General features: G+C 39.7%; 1 protein-coding gene across 3 annotated transcripts in view; it reads right to left on the bottom strand.

Annotated features, from left to right (window-relative positions):
- The window catches only part of BNC2 (basonuclin 2), a 462,055-nt gene that overhangs the window by 329,593 nt on the left and 107,315 nt on the right, over nt 1–25,147 (bottom strand). The gene's annotated exons all lie outside the window — the stretch shown is intronic.

Here is a 25,147-nt window from a genome sequence, read left to right as displayed (position 1 = left end):
GAGTGCATTTCTTGATGTATTATTCAGTTAGTAAATATATTTATTTTAATTAAACAAATGCACATTCAATATAAGGAAAACCTACTCAATTTTTCAGGTTTCCCTAGAAATTTTCAAGTATTCCCATTGGTAATACTCATAAATATATATGAAATAAATGGCTGATGTAGATCCACAATTATATAAGAGGTTCTAGACCCTTCGTTAATTTACTGTCTAGTACCTGTAATTCCCAGAGTCCAGTTTGCTGCAGCTGTTAACAGTCTCTGTAATCTGTAATGACAGTAAACTGGCCTTTGCTCTTTTTTTATTCACTATTCATTTTCAAGGCTTGGTTAAGTAGATAGCTGGGTTAAAGATCAGTGGTTTTTCATGTGACACATTCTGGTATTCATCTAATGGCTTGTCAGGACAAAACTGTCCCTGTTCTTGCCAAAATAATAAAAATGACTCTCCACATCGCATGACAATCAGCCCTTCCTTATGGCGAAACAACCCAAGCTTATGTAATTAACTTGGTTTATAGAATTTTTTTTATAACTGGCTATCTGACATTGAGCCAGTAAGGAGGATAAAATGAATGCTCAAAGGAGTTATAAAGTATTTACCCCCCTCTCAATCACTAAAGCAACAAGGGAAGTGATTTCCTATCAAATCAGACCTGCCCAGTTCCTTAAAATAATGCTAAGGTGACAAATATGCATTATATTAAGGTATATAGCTTAATATCTGGAAATTATGCAGATGGAGCAAACTGGTCAGTCACAGAGTGAGGATTCAATTGAGGAAATGTCATTTTTGTCAAGAACAAAGTATGGGACTTGCCTGAAACATCTGTTAGACAGTGTGAAATGTTAACAGATGTCTTAAGTGAAAAAGAGGAAGAATTAATCAAGGAAACCTCCCCTGAACAGATAATTCACCAAAATTTCCATATTCCTTAGGAAAAAGCAAGTTGGCAGCAACAGCATTTTCCAAAGAAACCTGCCATCCTTGCTTTACTCTTTGAGGTTTCATTTTGATATGAATTTGAGGCAGAGGGCACACTTGATTCTCAATCAAGAAGAGAGAGAGAAAATGGAAAAAAATCCACCGATTTTTAAGTTCTGGAATTTTGTATCATAATTAATGCTATTTTCTCCTTGATTCACATGTGTAATACACTTGAAGGACAGTGGGTCTGTCACATTAACATTAAAAAGGAAGAATGAAGAAAAGAATAGGAGTATAACTTACCTCCAAATCTGATGGACTAAAGAACCAAAGAACACATTTTTATACAACCACCTTAAAAGCAAAAGGTTATCCTAAACAATTGCCCTTATAAGGCCTCCCCTGCATTATCTTCTCTTCAGTAGTTACCAACTTCCTCCCGATATCATTCAGAACACATTTTTTAAAAAACAGAAAATCCAGAATCCATTTATCTGGAAGAACACTTCTCACATTTTCCCCATAACTCACAGCATCCCATAGCAATAAAGACAGATAATAATTTTGATAAAAATGAAGACCATCCCTTGATGCAATCTGGGATCAACCTTTCATAAACCAAGCAGCTGGACTTTCGTAGTTGGGAATCCCTCTTTCTGAATTTTACTTTGATGGTCCACCCACATCTGACGAGGTGGCCTTAGGATTATAAATACTGCATTTATTTTTGTTGGCTTCTGATTCTGATATGGTATTTGATTCTGTTCTGAATGAAGTACTCATATATTTCTTTGCAATCTCACCCCGTTTGGAGTTAGACCTTATACAACTTCTACTTTTAGTAACTTATTGACAGACTGATGAATAAAATATAAAAGTATATTTCAAAGTCAAACATGGATGAAAAACTCTGAATTTGTATTTCCTTATCTGATTATAATTACCTGTCCTCCTCTCTACTATATAAAAGACTATTACATTTCACCCTGTACCTGCTTCTGTACAATCCCTAGATGACCAAGCAACCAAGAGACTGATTATTTCAACATCTGGAAACATCAGCCAGAATTTCATAAAACCATCAGGGGGCAGGACTAGGATGAAAATGGACATGAAAAATATGGTTCCACACATGAGAACATTCCACATGTCTTGATGACTAAAATCTGGAGAGGCATGAAACGTTCCATTTCCTCATATGAACTCCAGTTGAGCTATCAAAAATAAATGGAATCCTCTATCCACAAACCATTACCCATACTATGTTCACTTCAAAAGCAGCTTGATATCCTGTGCTGTCAGATCAATGTGAGAAGGTCTGCCTACCTTCTTAAAGTGTGATGGTGTTGCATGTAGAACATAGCTTTATTAGCACCAGTGGGTAAGTAAACATCATCCTACGTCTCACTCTGAAAGGGAAATGGTGCCTTAACTGATCATGACTGGACACTGAGCTGTGGAGGGACTTGATGTAGTTGAGTTGATGGACTATCAATCAATCATATTTATTGAGGATTTACTGTGTGCAGATCACTGTACTAAATGCTTGGGAGAATACAGTATAACAGAGTTGGTAGACACATTTCCTGCCAACAATGAGCTTACAGTCTAGAGGGAGACAGACATTAATATAAATAAGTTACAGATATGTACATAGGTGCTGTGGGGTTGGGGGGGTGGTAAATAAAAGGAGCAAATCAGGGCAATGCAGAAAGGAGTGGGAGAAGAGAAAATGAGGGCTTAGTCAGGGAATGCCTCTTGGAGGAGATGCGCCTTCAAAAAGACTTTGAAGGTGCAGGGAGTGATTGTCTATCGGCTATTAAGAGGGAGGGCATTCCAGGCCAGAAGCATGATGTGGGCGAGAGGTCAGTGGTAAAACAGATGAGACTGAGGTCAGAGAGATTGAGGTCTGGTTGGCACCAGAGGAGTGAGGTGTGCGGGCTGGGCTGTAGTAGGAGAGCAGTGAAGTGAGATAGGAGGGGGCAAAGTGACTGAGTGCTTTTAAGCTGATGGTAAGGCATTTCTGTTTGATGTGGAAGTGGATTATTATTATTATTATGGTATTTATTAAGCACTTACTATGGGCCAAGCACTGTTCTGAGTGCTGGGGTATTATACAAAGTAACCAGGTTGTCCCATGTAGGGCTCAGAGTCTTAATCCTCATTTATCAGATGAGGGAACTGAGGCACAGCAAAGTTAAATAATGACTTGCCCAAGGTCACACAGCAAACAAGTGGTGGAGCCGAGATTAGGACCCACAACCTCTGACTCCCAAGCTCGGGCTCTTGCCACTAAGACATGCTGTTCGTACAGCACGATGGGCAACTACTGGAGGTTCTCGAAGACTAGGGAAACATGGCCTGAATGTTTTTGTAAAAAACTGATCCAGGCAGCAGAGTAAAGGATGGACTGGAGTGGGGAGAGACAGGAGGCAGGGAAGTCAGCAAGGAGAGACTGATACAGTGATCAAGACGGGCTAGGATAATTGCTCGGATTAACGATAGCAGTTTGAATGGTGAGGAAAGGGAGGATTTTAGCGATGTTGTGAAGGTTGAACTGACAGGATTTAGTGACAGACTGAATATGCACGTTGAATGAAAGGGACGAGTCAAGGATAATGCCAAGGTTACAGGCTTGTGAGATGGGAGAGATTATGGTACTGTGTCTACAGTGATGGGAAAAATCAGCAGAAGGACAGGGTTTCGTGGGAAGATAAGGATTTCTGTTTTGGACATGTTAAGTTTGAGGTGCCGGCGAGATATCCAAGTAGAGATGTTTTTAGGGTAGGAGAAAATGAGAGACTGCAGAGAAGGAGAGAGAACAGGGTTAGGGTTGTAGATTTGGAAATCATCCGCATAGAGGTGATAGTTAAAGCCATGGGAGTAAATGAGTTCTCCAAGGGAGTGAGTGTAGATGGAGAATAGAAGGAGGTCCCAAAACTGAACCTTGAAGAACTTCCATAGTTACAGGTGGGAGGCAGAGGAGGAGCCTGCAAAAGAGACTGAGAATGAACAGCCAGAGAGATAGGAGAAGAACCAGGAGAGGACAGTGTCAGTGTAGCTGCGGTTGGATAAATGTTTCCAGGAGGAGGTGGTCGACAGTGTCAGAGGCAGCTGAGGGGTTGAGAATTAGGATGGAGTAGAGGTCACTTGATTTGTCAAGAAGGAGATCATTTGTGACCTCTGAGAGGACGGTTTCAGTGGAGCAAAATGACTATGAATTATTCTGCTTCATGGGCCACATTAGGAATATAGTTTAAAGATCAGGAACCTTTTTTCCTGTTTGTTAGGTTTAAAGAAAGGGATTGGTGGGATGAATAAGGAAGCATATAGAGCTAAGCACATGCACAAAGAGACATTTTCTTCAGCTGATACCAGAATGTAATTCTACCTAGAATATATGTGGGCTTTTTAGTGTGATAGGATACAGGTGACTGCCACCTGTACATTTGGTGGGGAAGGGGCATGGAGGGAATTTAAATGATGCTGGCAAATACTATTCAGAATCATATTTAACAGGTCCCAGAAGAAATCTACTGTGGGAATACTGTCTTTCAAGAAAACTGTCAGTTAATGGATTAACTGAATTTGTTGAGTCTTTTCTGTATACAGAGCACTGTACTAAGTGCTTGGGAAAGTACAATATAACAGAGTTGTAGTCACTTCTCCTGTCCACAATGAAATCAAGCAGTCACTGGTATTTATTGAGTGCTTTCTCTGTGCAGAGCACTGTATAAAGCGCTTGGGAGAATACAATACAATAAAGTTGGTAGACATGAGCCCTGACCAAAAGGAAATTCAAAATTCAAGCCAGCATAGGATAGGGAGCTATCCTGTGTTTGGATCCAAAGAGATTTAGGGAAGATTGGGGCCAGGGGAGGTATTTTTATTTTTAATTTCCACACGTCAATCATCCTAAGGATACTTGGACATGGAAGACCTACTTTCCTATAGAAAACATCAGATCCAAAAAAAACCTTTGGTATTCAATATGCCATATGACCTTTATATTTATAAATTCAGTACTATCACATTTCAGAAGTCAGCAGTACAGATCAGGTGGTATGGAAATCCAGATGTGGAAATTCCATATTAACCCAGAAAGGCATGAATATATAGGACTACAGCTGTATCATCTCAGGTGTGGTTTGTGATCTTTTTAAAATGATGAATCATTAATAAGGCATGGAAAAAGTATATAAGAAATAAAAATAAAATGTGTAAGTGCTACCAAGGAAGTTGAGTACTCTCCTTTCTACTAAAGTAATTAATTCTTTACAGCTCAAATATGGGGTTGCATTAACTCAAAATACACAGGGGCACAGGACCTGATGACCACTGGATTCCCAAGCCCATGCCTAACTCCAGCCTCATCTTCCCTGATTTTCCACCCAGCTTCTCCAAACTCTGATGCCACAAAGTGAAGACTGGTTATAGCAGTAGTGAAGAAGATGCTAAAGCAGTTTCACCAAACCAAATTCAAACTCTACAGAGCTACAGTGTTGTCCAGCCTTTTCTCCAAATGTGAGAAATGGGCTCCAAACAGATGCCACAAACTCTTTGAGCAGTTCCATCAGCATCATTTATGGGCTACACAATATTAAGTGGCAGAACTGAACATAGTCACTTAGCATTGAAGCCACACTCACCTTAACACAGCTATACTGGGTGGGACACCTAAGAAGAAAGAGCAACTGCAGGATACCCAAACAATACCCAACAATGGCTATATGGAAAGCTGAAACTGGGAAACCGAAAGCAAGGAGGACTGAGGAAATGTAAAACAAAGCCTCAGACTAGGCTGCATCTCAACTGAAATCCAGGAGTCAGTTGGTGAGGATGGACCAACATGGCATATTGCTATGAAAAAAGGAGTGCCTCTTTTCTAGCAAAAGCTTCATCAGGAAGGAAAGACAAGGAAGCAAAGAGAAAACAACACTAGGCACTGATATTAACTCTAATAACACAACAAGTACAGATTTTTTTCTGTGCACACTGTGATAGGGACTGTCGGTTCTGCATTGATTCTTTTTTCAGCCACACATGCTAAGTCAATTCACCAGCAGTTGTCTTTTTTGACTAAGGATGACTTTATTGTGCATGCATATATATGCATGCACATACACATTATCTACACACACACACACACACACACACACACATTCCGCCCTCCCAAGGGAACTGTTGGTAGGGGCCTGGACATCTTGTAAGTGTCCTCTAAAGCAGTGGGAGGCTGGGGGAATAGGGAGGATGTATAGACATGTGGATTCAAGAGAGAATGGGGGATGTTGAGAGGGAGAGAGAAGCAAGTGCTGCCCACCCAAAGCACTGTCCTAAAAAGTCCCCCTTCAAATTCTGTCATCATCACGGAAATTTGCCTGATGAGCTCTAAGAAGGAAATCAAAGTGGTAAAATACCTATGCATAAACAAATCTTCTTTTTTAATTTAACACATGAGTATATGTGTTCTTTTTTAATTTAACACAATGCTTAAAGGGTCTTGATAATAATAATAATAATAATTGTGGTGTTTGTTAAGTGCTTACTATGTGCCAGGCACTGTTCGAAGCACTAGGGTGAATATAAGCAAATTGGGTTGGACACAGTCCCTGTCCCACACTGGGCTCACAGTCTCAATCCCCATTTTACAGATGAGGTAATTGAGGTACAGAGAAGTGAAGTGATTTGCCCAAGCCCACATAGACAAGTGCAAGAGCCGGCATTAGAACCCATGACCTTCTGACTCAAAGGCCCGTGCTCTATCCACTACACCAAGCATTTTCAATTTGCCTTGTTTTTCTTCTATGATTGAGATTTTGTATACCTTATTATTTTTCCTATGCTATGGGTGATCCAGAGTTGAAGATTCTGGGCTATTTGCTTAATTTAATGAAATTAGATAAAAATCACCCTACTATGCAATCAGTCTATTAAGCAAAAGTGCATCATTATCAACAATCACCTAAATTGAGGATTCCTGAAACACCTAAATCTACTGTCCTCACCAAAGAGGATGCAGAAAGACAAGAAAAGCAAATGCTTTGTTCAAATGATTTGATCAGTGGTAATGTTCATTCCAATTCTCTGTCTTCATTTTAAAATAAACACACACAAATAACCCTTCACTGTTAAGTGAAATCTACTAAACCCAACTAAAATCAGGATGTTTTATTATATAATTATTTTAGTGTACATACCATATATTCATTATCTACACACACATATATACACACACACACACACACATATATTGATTTGGCCTGTCTAAAAAAAAAAGACAGGGGGGAGGATTACTTTTTAAAATGTGAATCAAAACTGAGAAGAGCTAGGTTTCATTAATTATTGTATGATTCACAGTCTACAGAACTGCTGGAGCTACCCAGTGTCCTAGCAGTTCTCTGGACAATTAGTGAAAGCTGCATTAGCAAGAACTCGGCACTCTCTATCTCACTTCTCTCTAGAGAACAGGGAAATGATGAGTTCCATCACCTGGCCAGCAGCAGCAGCCGCCACAAAGTCACCTCTGGGACCTGGACAAAGAAATTCATCTGCAGCCTTGGCAGCCACAAAAGCATGGCTTTCTAACAGCCAGTCATACTACCATCCACTGGCACAAAGTCCTTTTATTAAGGACTGTTGTCTAAGTGACCTGTCATAGAGCTTTATAAAGCAGCATTAATACTGTGGGCCAAAATGAGATTGATCTTTGAGCTTCGTGGTCTCCTGTTGTCAACAGTGCATTATAAAACCAATACTAAATACTTTATAAACAGGTCTCCCTACAGTGTATTAGAAGAGCAGTGCATATTTCATGCCCCATAGTTGGGTAGCCACATATCCATCAGACTAATAAATTATTTATAAGGTGCTCAGAAGTGCAATAAGAGTCAATAAGCTAAATTCTGGATACTCATAAGTCACCATTGTTCAAAAAATGTACCTGAACAAAGGAGCTATCTTACCTGCTGAGAGTAGAGGATAGGAAAAGTAAGTTTTGCACAAAAGCACTGGTCAGGCAAATTCCAGGAAACATACATAAAACAAGAAAAAATCTCCAAGAATGAGATATGAGGCAAAGGAACTACAGCTCAACATTTGCATTAATAAACTAACATCAAAAAGCACCGATTAGCAACCTGAAAATGGGAATTTTAATTTTCCTGCCTTTCCGTATGCTGAATTTTAATCCACTCTGCATGCAAATTTCCCCTTTTGTTTATATAGATATTCCTGGTCCTTCAATCATGGGACACATGGGGTCTGAGTCAAGACATCATGAAAGCATTTGATAGTAGATTGTCTGCTCCTTGAAGGCAGGGATCGTGACTACCAACTCTATTGTTTTCTACTTTCCCAAGTGCTATTGCACTGCTCTTTACATAGCAAGTGCTCAATAAATGCCAGTGATCATTTAATACACATTTGCCTTAAAATAAATTCTGCCAGGCACCACTTCTACTAATAGAGAGTTTTCGCTTGATCTATGGGATAACAGCTTTAGCTTTTCCCTAGGTGACCCACATGCTTTAAGTACAATATGGGAAACCAAAGTTTAGGATAGTATTTTAATTTTTTCTTTATATGAGAAACTCCCACGTCTCCACTCGTCATACACTATCCCCATTGTCTGCTCAAGTGTTCTACTTAAATCCCCTTATAAAGGGGACTTAGAATCAGTTATAGCATTTTAAAAATGAAGATTCTTCAGCTTTCCCAATTTACAATAGGCATGGACTTTGTATAGCATTGTGGGGTCCATGGCTTCACTTACTGGCCACATTAAAACAAGATTGCAAGCATCTGTAACCCACAACTGTGCACACTCTAGCCCCAAAGGACCCACAAAACCTATGCCAATGCAAACCACTCATCCCAACCCACATCTGAACCACACTGGTTTTCTCTAGGAGCCAGGGTTGAGATATAGTCCTGAAAATGAAGGGTTTGGATTCTTTCCATTCATATAATGGGTATAGAGCAGTTGGGGAAGATTTGTCAGAGAGACTGGTTTCCTTGCCCTCCTCCCCAGCTTTCTCACTATCCCTGTAGCCTTTTCTTCCCAGTTCCACACCAAGGAAAAAGAAAAAAACAACAAAAAACCCATAAAGAGGTTTATAGTGTCAAATGGATTCCCAAATTTCCCCATGGGAAAAACCTGAAATGGATAAATACATATATTTTTACACACTGTTTTCTTTTTCTTCATGAACTCACGCTGCTTTTGAAAACATTTCATGAGCAGGATTTTTTTAAATACTAAAAATGCTTTATGGGGAAAAGAAAGAGGAATGGCAGCAAACGGAAAACCTAGAGAAGACTATATGGCATAGAGTTTCCTCAAGAGCTGGCCTCTTTTCAATTCACCCTGTAGATTGTATCCAGCCTATGTTGATTTAGTGACTTGGGACAACACTAGCTTGTTCTAATATTAATACAATTAGGTATTATTGATATCTGTTAAGTATCCCCATGAGCTACACAACACACTGAGAAGCAGCATGGCTTAGTGGAAAGTGCACAGTCTTGGTATTTGGGGGACCTGGGTTCTAATTCCATCTCTGCCCTTTGGCTACTGGGTGACCTTGAGCAAGTCACTTAACTTCTCTGTGCCTCAGTTTCCTCATTTGTAAAATAGGAATACAATACCTGTTCTCCCTCCTCTTAGACTGTGAACCCCATGAGGTTCAGGGACTGTCTGACCTGACTGCATTGTATCTATAACTGTACACATAGTAAATACTTAAATGTTGGTATAATAGTTATCACTATTATTATTATCACATTGAAGAAGTCTTTGACTTCATGGAACTTGTTATTTCTTGGGAAGCAGCGTGGCTCAGTGGAAAGAGCCCAGGCTTTGGAGTCAGAGGTCATGGGTTCGAATCCCAGCTCTGCCACTTGTCAGCTGTGTGACTGTGGGCAAGTCACTTCACTTCTCTGGGCCTCAGTTCCCTCATCTGTAAAATGGGGATTAAGACTGTGAGCCCCACGTGGGACAACCTCATTCCCCTGTGTCTACCCCAGCGCTTAGAACAGTGCTCTGCACATAGTAAGTGCTTAAAAAATACCAACATTATTATTATTATTATTTCTTGCCTTTGGAGTCAGTATTTCTTCTCAGTGTGCTTTAATCCATTCAGTTCTGTTATGCTTGCAGTATACATTTTGGCTCGAGAATATTAGGGAATGTTCTTCCAACAACACAAGTCTGGTAGAATACAGCGTGCAAGTGTTGGAAGAAATAGCTTGTGTGTCTGTGTGCAGCATAGGATCCGGTGAGTACTGATATTGTAGTTCCTTAACAAAGGGTTTGCAACAGAAAACTGGGTGCATCCAGTGTTTGAGATCTGGTTTGAATAAAATAATGAAATCTCCAAACATAAGGAGAGATGATTACCATTCTGGGGAGCTGGAGCTCTTTTCCCCAGGCTTAAAAGGAGAAGGTTTGGGCCTTTGGATTTAGCAGCTATTACACCTAAATGCTTGTATCTCTTGTTGAATGTGATTACTTAACATGGCGAAGTGGTACTCCATGACACTGCACTGATAGGCTAGCCTCAGTGAGTTTTATTTGAAACTCAATTTTTTTTCAAAGATGTTAAAACAAATCACATTTCAGTTTTGTTACTACTAATACCTACCATAACATCCAGAAATGTGGCTGCTACATGACTCCACATTTATGGTAACTTAATATATATATATATATATTACACACACATATGGGGAAGTAAGAATTTTGCTCAATTTAACACAATTTTACTCAATTTGACATAATTTCCAGTTCCTGAACCTTTTTTAAAATTAGACTTAAAACTGAATAGCCACTCAGTGTTTCATATTTTAACTTTTTAACTGCCAAAATGAACTTTACTTGATTTATGAATCTATTCTAATTTTGCATTGCCTTCCTGGAGTTGATTTAGTGCACTTGTGAAATGAATTATCAATATCTCCACTGTCATCAATAAAATCAACATGTATTCTGGAATATGATACCTGGAAGGTTTAGTCATTTTAAAATGAATCAATTTGATTTTTCTGAGGGACTTCCCTTCCATCCATGTTGTAAAAACTCTGTAACTATCTTTGGTAATTCAAGGTAAATTTTTGCTTATCTCTTGGCTGAGCCACCATTCTTCTCACTCGAAACCAAGAGTTGAATATCATTAACTTCGGGATTGATGCTGTTGTCCATACTATAAATTTAGCTTGATTTAATATTGCTATGTATGACTTGGAGGTCAGTAATTAATTACACACTTCTGCTTCAATCCCCCAAATCCATATACTATGTATGGAGAGAAAAATCCTTTGGATACCTGGAACTTTCAATAACTGATTTCTGACCGTGGGCAAGAGTGAGGAGATGATATAAAGAAAATCTCTTTGTGTGTATGTGTGTGTGTATGTATATATGTTTATATTTATACTTTATTATATGTGTACATTTTTTTCTGACTGCAAAGGATTAACAATGTTCCCACTTTGTAGCTTTAGCAGATGTAATCCCAGCTATAATGGTCCAGTACTGAAGAACTCCACTGATTCTCCCTGGACTCCCTTGCAATTTCAAAGCACCCTAGGGCTAATAGAGGAATTGAGTTGACCAAGGATAGTCCCAGAGACCTGCTCTGGGCTAAAACTACCTACCTAGCCAACAGAAGACTGCCATGACAAAAATTATATCATATATTCATCCCGTCTCCTTTAGATTCAAACTAAGCAATCAATCAATGGCATTTATTGAGTGTTTACTGTGTGCATGGCACTGTACTATACCCTTGAGAGAGGAGGAGAACAATAATAATATAAACAATAATAATAAACTAGATCTTTGCCCTCAAGGAACTTAGAATTGGAAGATAGGGAAAGTGTGTTGACATTTGACATCTTTTATAGTCCCTTATTTTTATAAATTTATTCCAAAGGTGCTCTCACATCGGTCCTCTCTACAACACTGTGAACTAGGGAAATGCAAGTATTAGCCCAATTTTACAAATGAGGAAATGTAAGCATAGAGAGGTTTAGTGAATTTCCCAAGGTCACACAGCAGAATAGAGTCAAAGCTTGAGCTCGAAACCTTAACCCACGGTTAGTACTCAATGATCTTGAACCTTCTTATTTTTAAAAATGGAATTACATGAGAGTAAGATATAAAAACTCCTAAATCATGTCTAAGTTTTGGTTTAATGAGATCTTGGCCTAGTCAACCTTGCATATAGGCCAATCTCAATTTTTCAGCTCAAAAATGTCTGCTACCAATTACCAAGGCCATGAGGGGCTGATAAAGGAGAGTCGATTGCAGTAGAGGTTGGGAGAGACCAAAGGAAAACCTGGATGCACACATCCACAAGACTGAAGCTTAGAAAACTCAGAAATTTTGTTGCTTTTAATTCAAAATGGCAACTCTCCTCATTTAACAGTTGTTTGGTTTAATCTGTCCTAGGAGGGTCACGTTTTTACACTTGATGTATAGCTTTAAAATGTCAATTTTTATTGCTATGGTATATGGCAACTAAACTTTCCTTGTAAATAATGGAATAGTTATAAGTACTAAAGGGAATTAAAGGAAGAAATATCAGAAGTATTTCTATAGAAGCAGCGTGGCTTAGTGGAAAGAGCACAGGCTTGGGAGTCAGAGGATGTGAGTTCTAATCCCGCCCCTGCCATTTATCTGCTGTGTGACCTTGGGCAAGATGTGTAACTTCTCTGTGACTCAGTTACCTCATCTGTAAAATGGATTAAGATTGTGAGCTCCTTGTGGGACAACCTGATTACCTTGTATCTACCCCAGTGCTTAGAACAGTGCTAGGCATATAGTAAGTGCTTACCAAATGCCATAATTATCATTATTATTATTAGAAGTGCACATGTACCAAATGTGCTTTCAAGGTATGTACATTTAATAAAGGCCATGAATGACATTTATGGGTGACAGTGGTATCTCAAAGATTGACCTACCTCTACATGAGCTCCACCCAACCTCCCAGTAATCCTTCCCACTCCCTTCAACATCTTTCAATTTAAAGTGATTGTCTTCAAAATAAAAGGTAAATATCAAAATCCACAAAAACACATCTTACAAATACAAGTGCACAAGTTAAGAACTGAGAAAGCTAAAAGTCTTGAAGTTGATAGAAGTACAAACTCCCCCATATCGCATACCATACTACACTACTATGGAGATTTCTCTGACCAACTGCTAGAGTTAAGTCGTGGAGACTGGTAAAACCAGGCTTGGAAAACAAAAGGTTTATGGGACAAATGGGGTTACAGGTCCATCAGTAGTCATGCTGGAAAATTTCAAGGTTTCAAGACTGTGAGAGACAAAAGTAACCATGTTTAGGCAGCTCTAGGTATACCATGTATGGATAATAAAGGAACACAAAATGTGTTAAAAATTTGTTTTCCTTTGCTAACTTAATGCAGGAATAAATGACTCTAGAAAAATGACAGTCACTTCACTATTAAATACGTTAATTTACTTAACCTATTCACAACTTACTCATTCAATTTTCACTTAGGAGCCATGATTGAAATCATAATGATCAGGAAAACAAAGGAGAGTCCTTTGACTGGATCTTAATGGTATGAAGCATATAGTAAAAATAATAATAATAATCATGGTATTTGTTAAGCGCTTACTATATGCCAGGCACTGTACTAAGCACTGGGGTGGATACAAGCAAATTGGGTTGGACACATTCCCTGTCCCACGTGGGGCTCACAGTCTCAATCCCCATTTTACAGATGAGGTAACTGAGGCACAGAGGAGTGAAGTGACTCGCCCAAGGTCACACAGCAGACAAGTGGCAGGGCTGGAATTAGAACCCATAAGCTTCTGACTCCCAGGCCCATGCATTATTCATTACGCCATGCTGCTTCTGAGACAGAGCATGCATGCTGCTTGTATTACCGGTGCATCCATCCAATTCTCATGATGGGAGTACTTCTGATGACTGAGAGCATAAGCTGATGGGAGCTCTATGAATGGTGATGATGTGCATGATTGGAAATGCCAGGTGCGCTACTCGTGAACATGTGGTTCCCAAAATGTCAATGAACTGTGATCAGTTTGGATACAAAAGCAAATAAAGTATGGATACTCAAAATTCTGATGAATACTAAAAACCCATGGATGGTACGGTTTTTGTCATTACATTTTTCTTTCGATTGTCTTGTCTTTGTTTTCCTTTTATCAAGATGGCTTAAATATGTCTTTTTCAATCATTATCAGTCCTAAAAAAGTATCCCAGTATTAAGCTATAATTCATGACAGACATTATCAAACATATTTATATTTTTTAAAAATCAAACCCTTGATTAAAAAGAACTATGTGCACTATTTCTGATTTAGCTACTTAATGTACAGTGGTCTGCACAAAGTAAGTGCTTAATAAATACTATTAGTACTACTACCACTAAAGCTTGGGGTTTGGGTTATATATTGACTGTGACTAAAAAAAGGCCCACAAGGTCTGCAGTTCCTCAGGGTGCCCAAATTAGTCCCTCTTTTTGACACTGTGTATTACCGCTTTCTCCTGGAAACACTATTTTTTAAGGTATTTGTTACATGCTCACTTACATGCCAAACACTGTTCTACTAAGTCCCAGGTTAGATTCAAGTTAATCAGGTTGGACACAGCCCCTGCCCCATATGGGACTCATAGTCTAAGTTGGAGTGCCCATGCTACAGATGAGGTAGTTGAGGCACAGAGAAGTTAAGTGACTTGTTCATGCTCACACAGCGGAGCTGGAATTCTAACTTCCAGGCCTGTGCTATTTCCACTGAGCAATGCTGCTACTCCCATGTCATCCTAATTTATTTGACACAGTCCCCTCTCGATTCTACTACTTTTCTGGCTAATCCTTTTCAGTCTCTTTTGTTAGATTTTCCTCTACTTCCTCCTCCCTAATTGTGGGTGTCCCTCAAGGCTCAATTCTGGATCCCCTTCTACTGTCAAACCTATACTCATTTCCTTAGGGTGCTCATCTTCTCTCATGACTTTAACTACTACCTCAATCAATCAATTTATCAATGGTATTGGTTGAGCGCTAGCTGGGTTCAGATCACTGTACTAAGCACTTGGAAAAGTACAATGCAATAGAGTCAGTAGACACAATCCCTGTTCCCAAAAAACTTAATCAACCCAATCAATCAATTGTATTTACTGAGTGCTTACTATGTGCAGAGCACAGTACTAAGCACTTGGGAGAGTACAATATAACAAAGTTGATAGACACGTTCTCTGTCCACAATGACCTTATAGTCTACAGTGTACCTCCTTGCGGATGACTCCTAAATCTAACTTGCTCATCCTGATCTTTCTCCTTCTCTTCAGTCTCGCATCTCCTCCTGACTCCAGCCCATCTCTACAAGGAAATTCCAGAGCCAACACCTCAAATTGAACATATCCACAACTGAACTCCTCATCTTTCTGCACAAATCCTCTGCTCCACTTGATGTTCATCACAGTTGACAAGCCCACCATTCTCCCCATCCCCGAAACCCTTGGACAACCCTTCTTTCAATACCCATAATCACTTTGTTGAAAAATATTGTCAGCTGCCAAAAATACACAACTCCTTAGCCTCACTGGTAATGTTGGCAGAAGCAGAAAAAGAAGAATAGTAAAGTGGCCTAGTAGATGGAGCATGAGCCTGGGAGTCAGAAGGACATGTGTTCTAATGCCAGGTTCCCACCTGTCTGCTCTGTATGACTTTGGGCAAGCCACTTAACTTCTCTGTGCCTCAGTTAACTCAACTGTAAAATGGGGATACCTGTTCTCCTTCCTAATTCTATTTATTGCTATTGTTCTTGTCTGTCTCCCCCGATTAGACTGTAAGCCCATCAGAGGGCAGGGACTGTCTCTATCTGTTACTGATTTGTACATTCCAAGCACTTAGTACAGTGCTCTGCACATAGTAAGCACTCAATAAATACTATTGAATGAACAAATGAATGAATACTTGGACTGTGAGCCCCATGCAAATCAAGGACTGTATCTGACCTAATTAATTTGTACCTATACCAGCTCATAGAACAAAGAAAATGCTTAACAAATATAATGATAATGATATTAATAAAAAGAATCCTGCTGTTCTTCAGCAGCAACATCTATAGCTGCCACCATTGTCACCATATTAGTAGTGGCTTTCAGTGTTGTGAATAAGGGATTTCAGTACAATCAGATGATATATTTTAGCTGTGTCAGAAACTGTTATCAATGGCCCAGAGGGCAATTTTTCACACGGCCGGATAAGTGAATGCTATCACCTGCCCCTAGCCCCCATTACTCCACATCACACCCTGTTCTATCTTCCAAATACCTCCAACTCTATCATTCACCACTGCTGCACAGCCAGGCAACTAGAAAAGGAAAATGCTAGCAGCAATGGAAGAGAAAATAAGAATCATCTTCCACTTCAGTGCCTGTAACTTACCCTTCTTCCTCTTTTGTCTTCTCATCCTCTTTTACCTTTCTTCTCACATCCTTCCCTTCTGTCATTTTCTTTCTTTCATTTCCTACCTCTCTTCTTTCCCTTTATCCGTTTCTCCTCCCCTCTTCCCCTTTCTTTATTCCTTCTCTCTTGTCCCACCTCTGTCCTGCTAAAAGCTCCCCAAATTATGGTCTCCTTATCCATGGAGCACTAGATGAGGTGGAGTGTTAGACTAAGCTTCCATACTACTGGAAAGCTCCCAATTCCACAAACGTGAAGCAGCATCCATAATTCCAAAGACAGTCTTCAAGCATTGCCTTATGCAATGACTGCGCTCTAGAGGCACACAACCAAGCAGACATGCAAATCCCTGGAATCCAAAAAGTGGCAGCACTCTTTGAGCAGAAGCTCCATAAGGGTCAAGGGAGGAGGCAAAAGTAAAAACAGCATGAGGTGCTGCAAAAATCAAACATGAAAGCACAAGGGAAGATTGTTCTGTGTGTACAATACAGACGGGTCTGTGGGCTCTGTATTAACCTTTCTGATCATACATACGTAACCTAAATTTCACTATTAGTGGATTTTCTTCAAGTATGAAGGATACTTATTTTAGAGGACTGGAAGTGAAGGTTGATTTGGCTGAGGGTGTGGGGAAGTGGAAATTTTTGAATGGAACCTTTACAGGAGATTTGTCTTTACAAACAAATCATTTGGATTAGTGGCAGGGATTTGTTGTTTGTTATGTATTTTGGTTTATTCATATTTTTCTTTTTGTTCTATTTTTAAAAGCTAATTTCCACTGCTATTAACAGTTAGCAAGGCTGACATTCTATCCTAAATGCAAAAAGCATGAATGAGGATTACACTCAATAATGGCTTAAGAAGAGGGTAAAGGCACATGCTTCTGAAAGAGGTTTCACAGAGATATTTGGTCCCATGACTGCAGACAGTACCTTAACTCTCACCAGTTGTCATCACAACAAAACCCACTGGATACCTAGGGACAGGGTGAGAGTGTATGGGTGGCTCAAATACATACTAATGCTACTATAAAAATAACCCAAGCCCATGTCCAGCAGTGAAGGATATCATAATCTCCCATAATAACAGTGAAAATAGAGGTGTTTTAAGCACTTACTATGTGCTAAGCATTGGAAGAGATTCAAGATAATCAGATCAGACATAGCCCTAGCCCACATGAGGCTCACAGTCTAAGTGGGAGGGAGGCCAGGTAGTGAAGCCCCTTTTTACAGATGAGGAAACAGGCACAGAGAAAGTAAATGACTTGTCCATGGGTCACACACAGTAGGCAAGTGGTAGAGATAGGGTTAGAACCCAGGTCTGATTCTCAGGCCCATACTCCATCTACTAGGGCACACTGCTTCCTCCCCAAACCTGAAATCTTATGAAAGTGTATAGGAGAAGAGATGTCAACACCAATCAGAAGTACGCTGGGTGTCTGAGCAAGGCTATGAAAGATGCAGTGGGAGCCCAAAAGGGCAATAGGCTAGAAAATCAGTAGAGGAAATCCCACTTTCAGCAGTGTCATCATCACAAAAAGAAGAGAGATGTATACGTATGATGCTATCCTCACCTTGATTAGTGTTCTTAATTGGTTCCATGAAAATAGAATGTTAAGTCACAGAGCCGTAAGTGAAATACAGAAATAATGTGTTCCCAAGAGCCAAACAATAGACCAAAACAATTGTCCTTGATTTGAAGATGACACTGCCTGCAATCAATCAAAAGGGTATTCACTGAGCACTTCCTATTTGCAGAGCAATGTACTAAGCACTTGGGAGCATATAACAGAGTTGGTAGACACGTTCTCTGCCAACAAGGAGCTTGACCGAAGTCAAGCAGCCACCCAGGATCAGAGATGGGCCTGGAAACTGGGACCCAAGTCTCCTGTCTCTCCAGTACGTGGGCAGTGTTGCTACTGAAGAAAGTAGGGTCAAATGAATAGACTCAGGTCTTTTTGGGTCAGACTAAGGAAACCTGGGCATAAATGGCAGTACAGTACATGATGCAAAGGTGAGGCCTCCCTGGCCCCTGAAGGCTGAGTGGCTACAGCTGTGGTTAGCAGGGCTGATTCTCGGGAGGGAAGGAAGGAAGAAGGGAGGGAAGAAAGGAAGGACATAGGGAGGAGGAGGAAGAAGGAGCCTGGCGGCCCCCACCCCCTCTGACCTGACTGTGAATTATTCTGGGTTTTGGGGGCAGCTGTTGCTGAGGTACAGCAGGGCCCTGGCTCTTTATGTACCATTTTGAGAGCTTGTAAATTGTGAAAATATATAGGTCTTTTCTACCAACAAAAGGCCATCAAGCTTTTGAACTCTCTCAAGAGTCGATAGACAAATTCATGTAGGTTTAATTATGCTCTCCAATAAGGATCTCTTCTTATATTCATTTAAACTTCAGATAGAGAAGTTGGGATCTTGTCACAAAGAACAGCAGATTTTACAAATTGACTCAATCCCGCATCACCATATTAATGAGGTCATATATTCTTAGAAAATCAAAAGTTACAAAGGAACCCACATGTTTTCCTCTTCTTCTAAACCCTCTCCTCATCAGAATATCTCTTTAAAAGACCATAAACAGCCTACAAGTCATATATATAAATATGTGTGTATATATATATGAATAAATCTTTGCACATATATATGCGCAAACACACACAACACATATGAGAAGCAGCGTGGCTCAGAGGAAAGAGCCCGGGCTTGGGAGTCAGAGGTCATGGGTTCTAATCTCAGCTCTACCGCTTGTCCACTGTGTGACTTTGGCCAAGTCACTTCACTTCTCTGTGCCTCAGTTACCTCATCAGTAAAATGGGGATTAAGACTGTGAGCCCCACGTGGGACAATTTGATCACCTTGTATGCCTCTCAGTGCTTAGAACAGTGCTTTGCACATAGTAAGCACTTAAACATCATTATTATAGAAAAGCAGCATGGCTCAGTGGAAAGAGCATGGGCTTAGGAGTCAGAGGTCATGAGTTCTAATCCCAGCTCTGCCACCTGTCAGCTGTGTGACTTTGGGCAAGTTACTTGACTTCTTGGTGCCTCAGTTATCTCATCTGTAAAATGGGGATTAAGACTGTAAGCCTCACATGGGACAACCTGATTACCCTGTATCTATCCCAGCGCTTAGAACAGTGCTTGGCACATAGTAAGTGCTTAACAAACACCAACATTATATACATGTATATATATGTGCAAAGGTTTGGTAGCCTATTTGTAACAAAGAGATTGGAAAGGGTCTCAGTGCATTCACCAAATGAATTCCACATGGTTAGAAGTCAATAGGCTATTAACAAGGAGAAGCCAGCGGTCTTGACACTTCAGGCGTCAAAATCAACACTACACACTAAGTCCACTTCGTTTCTTTTATGATTCAGTAAATTCCATTGGAACACTTCAATAACACAACATTTAGACAGCAATTAGAAGCTTACAGAAAATAGATGGTGTCTAATGCCAGGATGTTTCCTTGACCTTTAATATCGCTTGAACACCCCAGGTCAAATACAGTATTTAACATTTACAGCATGTAACCAAAGTAATAGCCACTAAACTATTGGTTTTGTTTCAGCATATCCTATTGACACACTTTGTAGTGTTGTGAGAACATAGAAGTAGCAAAAAAAATTAAAGGGAGTGCCTTTTAGAAAGATCTCTATGGTATAACTTAATTCAAAAGATATTTGCCAATATGAACCTAACCATTTCAAAATGATTTTAGGGTATATTTTATTAAGCCCTGAAATACATGCCATGGTGAATTTTGATATAAAGCTGATTTACAAATTCCAATGAAAATATGCCACAGTTGGAAGATTACCATAATAAATCATTATTAAATAAATGTAAATCTTTCTAATGACATATCTCACAAAAAAGTATGCAGAAGTGAATATTCTATAGAGAAAAACGTTCTTCACTCCCTGGAAAAGAAATTATGAAACTTCCCGTGCCAACATTACAATTTGATTCAGTAACTCAACAGAGGTATAAAATTCACATAAATGCTATTTAAATCTACTCTGGTTTCATGCTAACTATTGCATCAAAATAAACTGCAGGGTAAAGGGTGATGCCCTAATACCAGTTCCCATTTTTTGATGTTGAAGTTCACTTGCCAGTAGTGAAGTTCACAGATTCTGCTCAGCAGGTAATGTATCACCAGAGCAGTAAATTTATGTCCCAGGAATCAGTAAGCAACCTTTGTCCAGTGACTGGAACTTCATAGATGTGCCTTGAAAATCAGTTACTTAAAAAAAAAAACCTTAATTTTAACTTGGGTTCTTTTTGATGTGGAGCAGATGGACATTTACAGTACTCCATTACTGCAGAAAATCAGCTGAATGCCATTTGCTCATTGCAAACCATCCCATGCCTTAGTTCCTCACACAAGTCTTCATTTGTCAAAGTGCAGACACAATGCTGATGTCGCATCCAATGGCACATTGCTATAGTCAAGATGAGCTGCAGCAAAGAGACAGGCCCCCAGTACCTCACCACAGAGTGTGATTGCTTCCATTGCCTCTAGGGATGGGTAAATTATTAACTGACACTTTCACAACTGAAGAACTGTCTAAGATAAACCCATTAAAACTGTTACCCTACAGAACACTTCATACTCCTGTTTTATTAAATCTTTGTCAAGACATTATTTGGCAAAGGATTGTTTGGGTTTTTTTTTTCAGATACTTTAAGTTTTTAAAAAATCACCATTCACCATATAAAAATAAAACAAATTTGAAGAAAAATGTGACTCTTCTATATTCTTCCCCCCAACTCAAGTAGATAAAGCATTAGAATAAAATTCCAAGAGGACCTAAAATAGCATGACTATATTTCCCATAGAGCAAAATTCACTAGAAGAGGCCTTCCACAGACACTTCATGAAGAATGCATCACAACTAGCTACTAGAAAAATGAGTTGCCAAGAACAAAGAAATAATAGATGTAATTTGTTGATTGTAGACCAGAAAAAGTGATTTATAGCAGCATATGACCTATTGTGGAGAAGAGCAAGGATTGCTAGAGTCCAAATCTGCCCCCTTCTGCTACCATGCAAACAAGAATACTAAGTTCAAAAGGAGTTCTGTGTAGGTTTTATGATCATATGGAGTCCTGAATTATGTTCCCTCTCACATGTGAAATGGTCTGCATGTTTATGTGGAAGGAGCTACACAAATATACCAGATAACACAGTGGATTTTATCTGCAGAACCTCCGACTTGGAAATATCCCCAAGAATTAGCTTGAATTTAACAGAAACTTTATGGAAAACCTAGCTGGTTAGTACAGTGCTCAAGAAATACTATTGATTGACTTACTGCAAGAGGAACAGCATGGCCCAATGGACAGAGCATAGGCCTCGGAGTATGAGGATCTGGGTTCTAATCCTGACTCTACCACATGCCTACTGTGTGACCTTGAGCAAGTCACTTAACTTCTCTGTGCCTCTGTTTCCTCATCTGCTAAATGGGGATTCTGTGCCTGTTTTCCTTTTAACTGAGGCTGTGAGCTCAGTGTGAGACAGGGACTGATTAACTTGTATTTCCCTCAGGGCTTAAAACAGTGCTTGACACAAAGTAAGTGCTTAACAACTACTATAAATTATTTTATTTTATTTAAAGGCTGCTACCTGTGGATACTGGAGCATACTCAGTGCAGTGTGGTCTAATGTATAGAGCACAGGCCTGGGAGTCAGAATGACCTGGGTTCTAATTCCAGCTCTGCCAAATGTCAGCTGTGTGACCTTAGGCAAGTCACTTAACTTCTCTGGGCCTCAGTTACCTCATCTGTAAAATGGAGATTAAGACTGTGAGCCCCATGTTGGACAGGGACTGTGTCCAACCTGCTTAATTTGTACCTACCCCAGTGCTTAGAACAGTGCTTGGCACTTAGTAAGCACTTAACAAATACCATTATCTCTACTCTGTAAGCTCCCTGTGGACAGGAAATGTGTTTCCTTATTGCTGTATTGCATTCTCCCAAGCCCTTAGTACAGTTGATTCATTCATTCAATCATATTTACTGAGCACTTACTGTGTGCAGAGCATTGTACCAAGTGCTTGGAAAGTACAATTTGGCTACAGATAGAGACAATCCCTATCCAACAACAGGCTCAGTGCTCTGCACACAGTAAGTGCTCCATAAATACAACTCAGTGAACTCTTTTGAAATATTATCATAGCCCAACTGAGCCCTAAGAATTCTGGACTTCCTGACCTATTCCCCTTCATTGCTTTGCTGTCACTGTGAGTGGTCCCTGGTTACACCCCAGAATCTAAGTAAGCTGATGGCTGGAGGAGGGAAGAGTGCAGAGCCTCCCCCAACCACAAATAGAAGCGATTAACATGGCCAATGCCTGAGCTAATTAGGTGGGTCAAAGGACAACACAGTCTCAGAGTAAAAATACACAATTTGAACCATCTCAACCAAATGTTGAATTGTGAGGAAAAAAAATACTAGGACAAAAACCTTCCTAACATTAGGTAGCCAATGCCTGCTTTAACGTTACCCTGTATAGCTGTGACAAAGGAAGGCTTGAAGCAATATTCTCTAGAACATGTAGGCAAAACAGAAATAAGTGAATGATCACTAATTTATCATGAGAGAAAGACACACACTAACTAGTAAAATTAATGGAAAATTGTGGAAAAACTAACCAGTAAGAAGACTCTGTATGTGCATGTGTGATCAGTATTACTTGTGATAAATGTTCAGCTATCATACCTAACATACCACTTAATGAAGCCTCAAAATAAGGATCATTACCTTAACTGAAATTAACCTCCTGAAAACCTGCACCTTATTTTACACACAAATGAACCAAAGCCTAATGGCAAAATGACCATGTCCCAGGAAACAGCCTTTAACATGATCTTAGAGCTGTGTAGTCTCAAAAAAGAAAAAAGGCTGAGAACTAAAAATGCTTTCAGCTGACTGTCATAGAGCTTAGATGATTCTGAAAAGTGGTTCATAATCACACACAAGTGTTGTAAGTATGTTTCTAGAGCATAGTGTGTGCCTCCAGATCACAGTTTTCAGCACATAAGAGCTCTTATATGACTTGTTCCAGGACTTTTAATGATACCCTTAACTTGTTAAGTAGGAAGTTTTCCTGAGTATACCCAGTTCTCCTATAATGTGAGGGTTGCATTTCTGCAAAACCCAACGTCAGGGAAATTTTGTACTTTCCCATTCTGATGTCAAGCAGAAGTGCACAAATGACTTCTTTCCATCCTACAGAATGCTATATCCTAACAGGTTTGTATTGTCAGATGAACATTCCTTATTTCTCTAACAATGTTCTAGACAGTCATGCATGGAAGCAGCACAGTCTAGTGGAAAGAGCACAGGCCTGGGAATCAGAAGACCTTGTTTCTAATCCCAGTTCTGCTAATGTTTCCTGTGTAACCTTGGGCAAGTCATTTAACTTCTCTGTACCTCGGTTCTCCCTCCTACTTAGACTGTAAGCCCCATGCAGGACAGAGACTTGCATTTACTACAGAGCTTAGAACAGTGTTTCATTCATTCAATTGTATTTTTTGAGCACTTACTGTGTGCACAGCACTGTACTAAGCGCTTGGAAAGTAAAATTCAGCAACAGAGACAATTCCTACCCAACATGGGCTTGCAGTCTAGAAGGGAAACAGACAACAAAACAAAACAAGTAGACAGGCATCAATAGCATCAAAATAGATAAATAGAATCATATATACAAGCCCTTAACAACTACCATTAAAACAATACACATTATGGCAGAACTGATTGTATTAGAATTGTAATCTCATACTTTCTTGCTGCATCCTTAAGCATAACTGCATGAGTAACTTGACCAAGACTGGGACTTAGACATAAAACCCCCTTCAATTAACTGGTCAGTCATATCACAGAGGGATTTTAGAACCTTAAGATCTAGGCAGTCATATTATTTTGGTGGTTGCCAGTGTGCAGTTCTGCTGCTGATGGAATCAAATGCTCTTGTAATATGTAGATATCTTGATGCTATTCTCTGCACTTTTCCTGCACCTGGTATGCAACAAAGACCGTGTCTGCTGTGCCCCACTATACTCTGAAGAGGCACTAACATGGGATGGCTTGGTTAACAAATTTCTTCAGTAGTCAGTCCTCAGGAAGAATCTAAGATCTTCCCAGCAATGGAGAGTAATGAGATCCCATGATAGTTTGCCCAGATTTTTCACCTTTCTTCCTGAGGATGGCAACAATGGTAGTATCTTTGAAATTTGATGGCCTTTCCTCACTATTTCACATATTAAGATTTTATGTAGATAATATGTACAGCTCCCTGTTCATGACTGATCAATTTATTTATTGGCTGCTTACTGTGGGCAGAGCACTGTATTAAGCATTTGGGAGAGTACAAGACAATAGAGTTGGTAGACATGTTCCCTGACCACAGTGAGTTTACAGTCTAGAGGGGAAGACAAATGTTAATATAAATAATTTTCAGGAAGGTCCATAAGTGCTGAGGGGCTGAGGGTTGGGTGAATACCAAATGCCCAAACGTCACAAATCCAAGTGCACAGATGACACAGAAGGGAGAGGGAGTTGGGCAAAAGAGGGCTTAATTGGGGAAGTATTCTTGGAGGAAATCAATTCATGGTATTTATTGAGCACTTACTGTGTGCAAAGCAGTGTACTAAGCACTTGGGAGAGTACAACAGAGTTAGGAGAGACATTCCCTGCCCAGAAGAAACTTACAGTTTAGAGGGGAAATGTGACCTATATGGC

This window comes from Ornithorhynchus anatinus, chromosome X5 (genome assembly GCF_004115215.2).
Source record: "Ornithorhynchus anatinus isolate Pmale09 chromosome X5, mOrnAna1.pri.v4, whole genome shotgun sequence".
Classification (NCBI taxonomy): Eukaryota; Metazoa; Chordata; class Mammalia; order Monotremata; family Ornithorhynchidae; genus Ornithorhynchus; species Ornithorhynchus anatinus.
The sequence above is the reverse complement of the archived record's forward strand: the minus strand, read 5'-3'. Positions and strand labels throughout refer to the sequence as shown.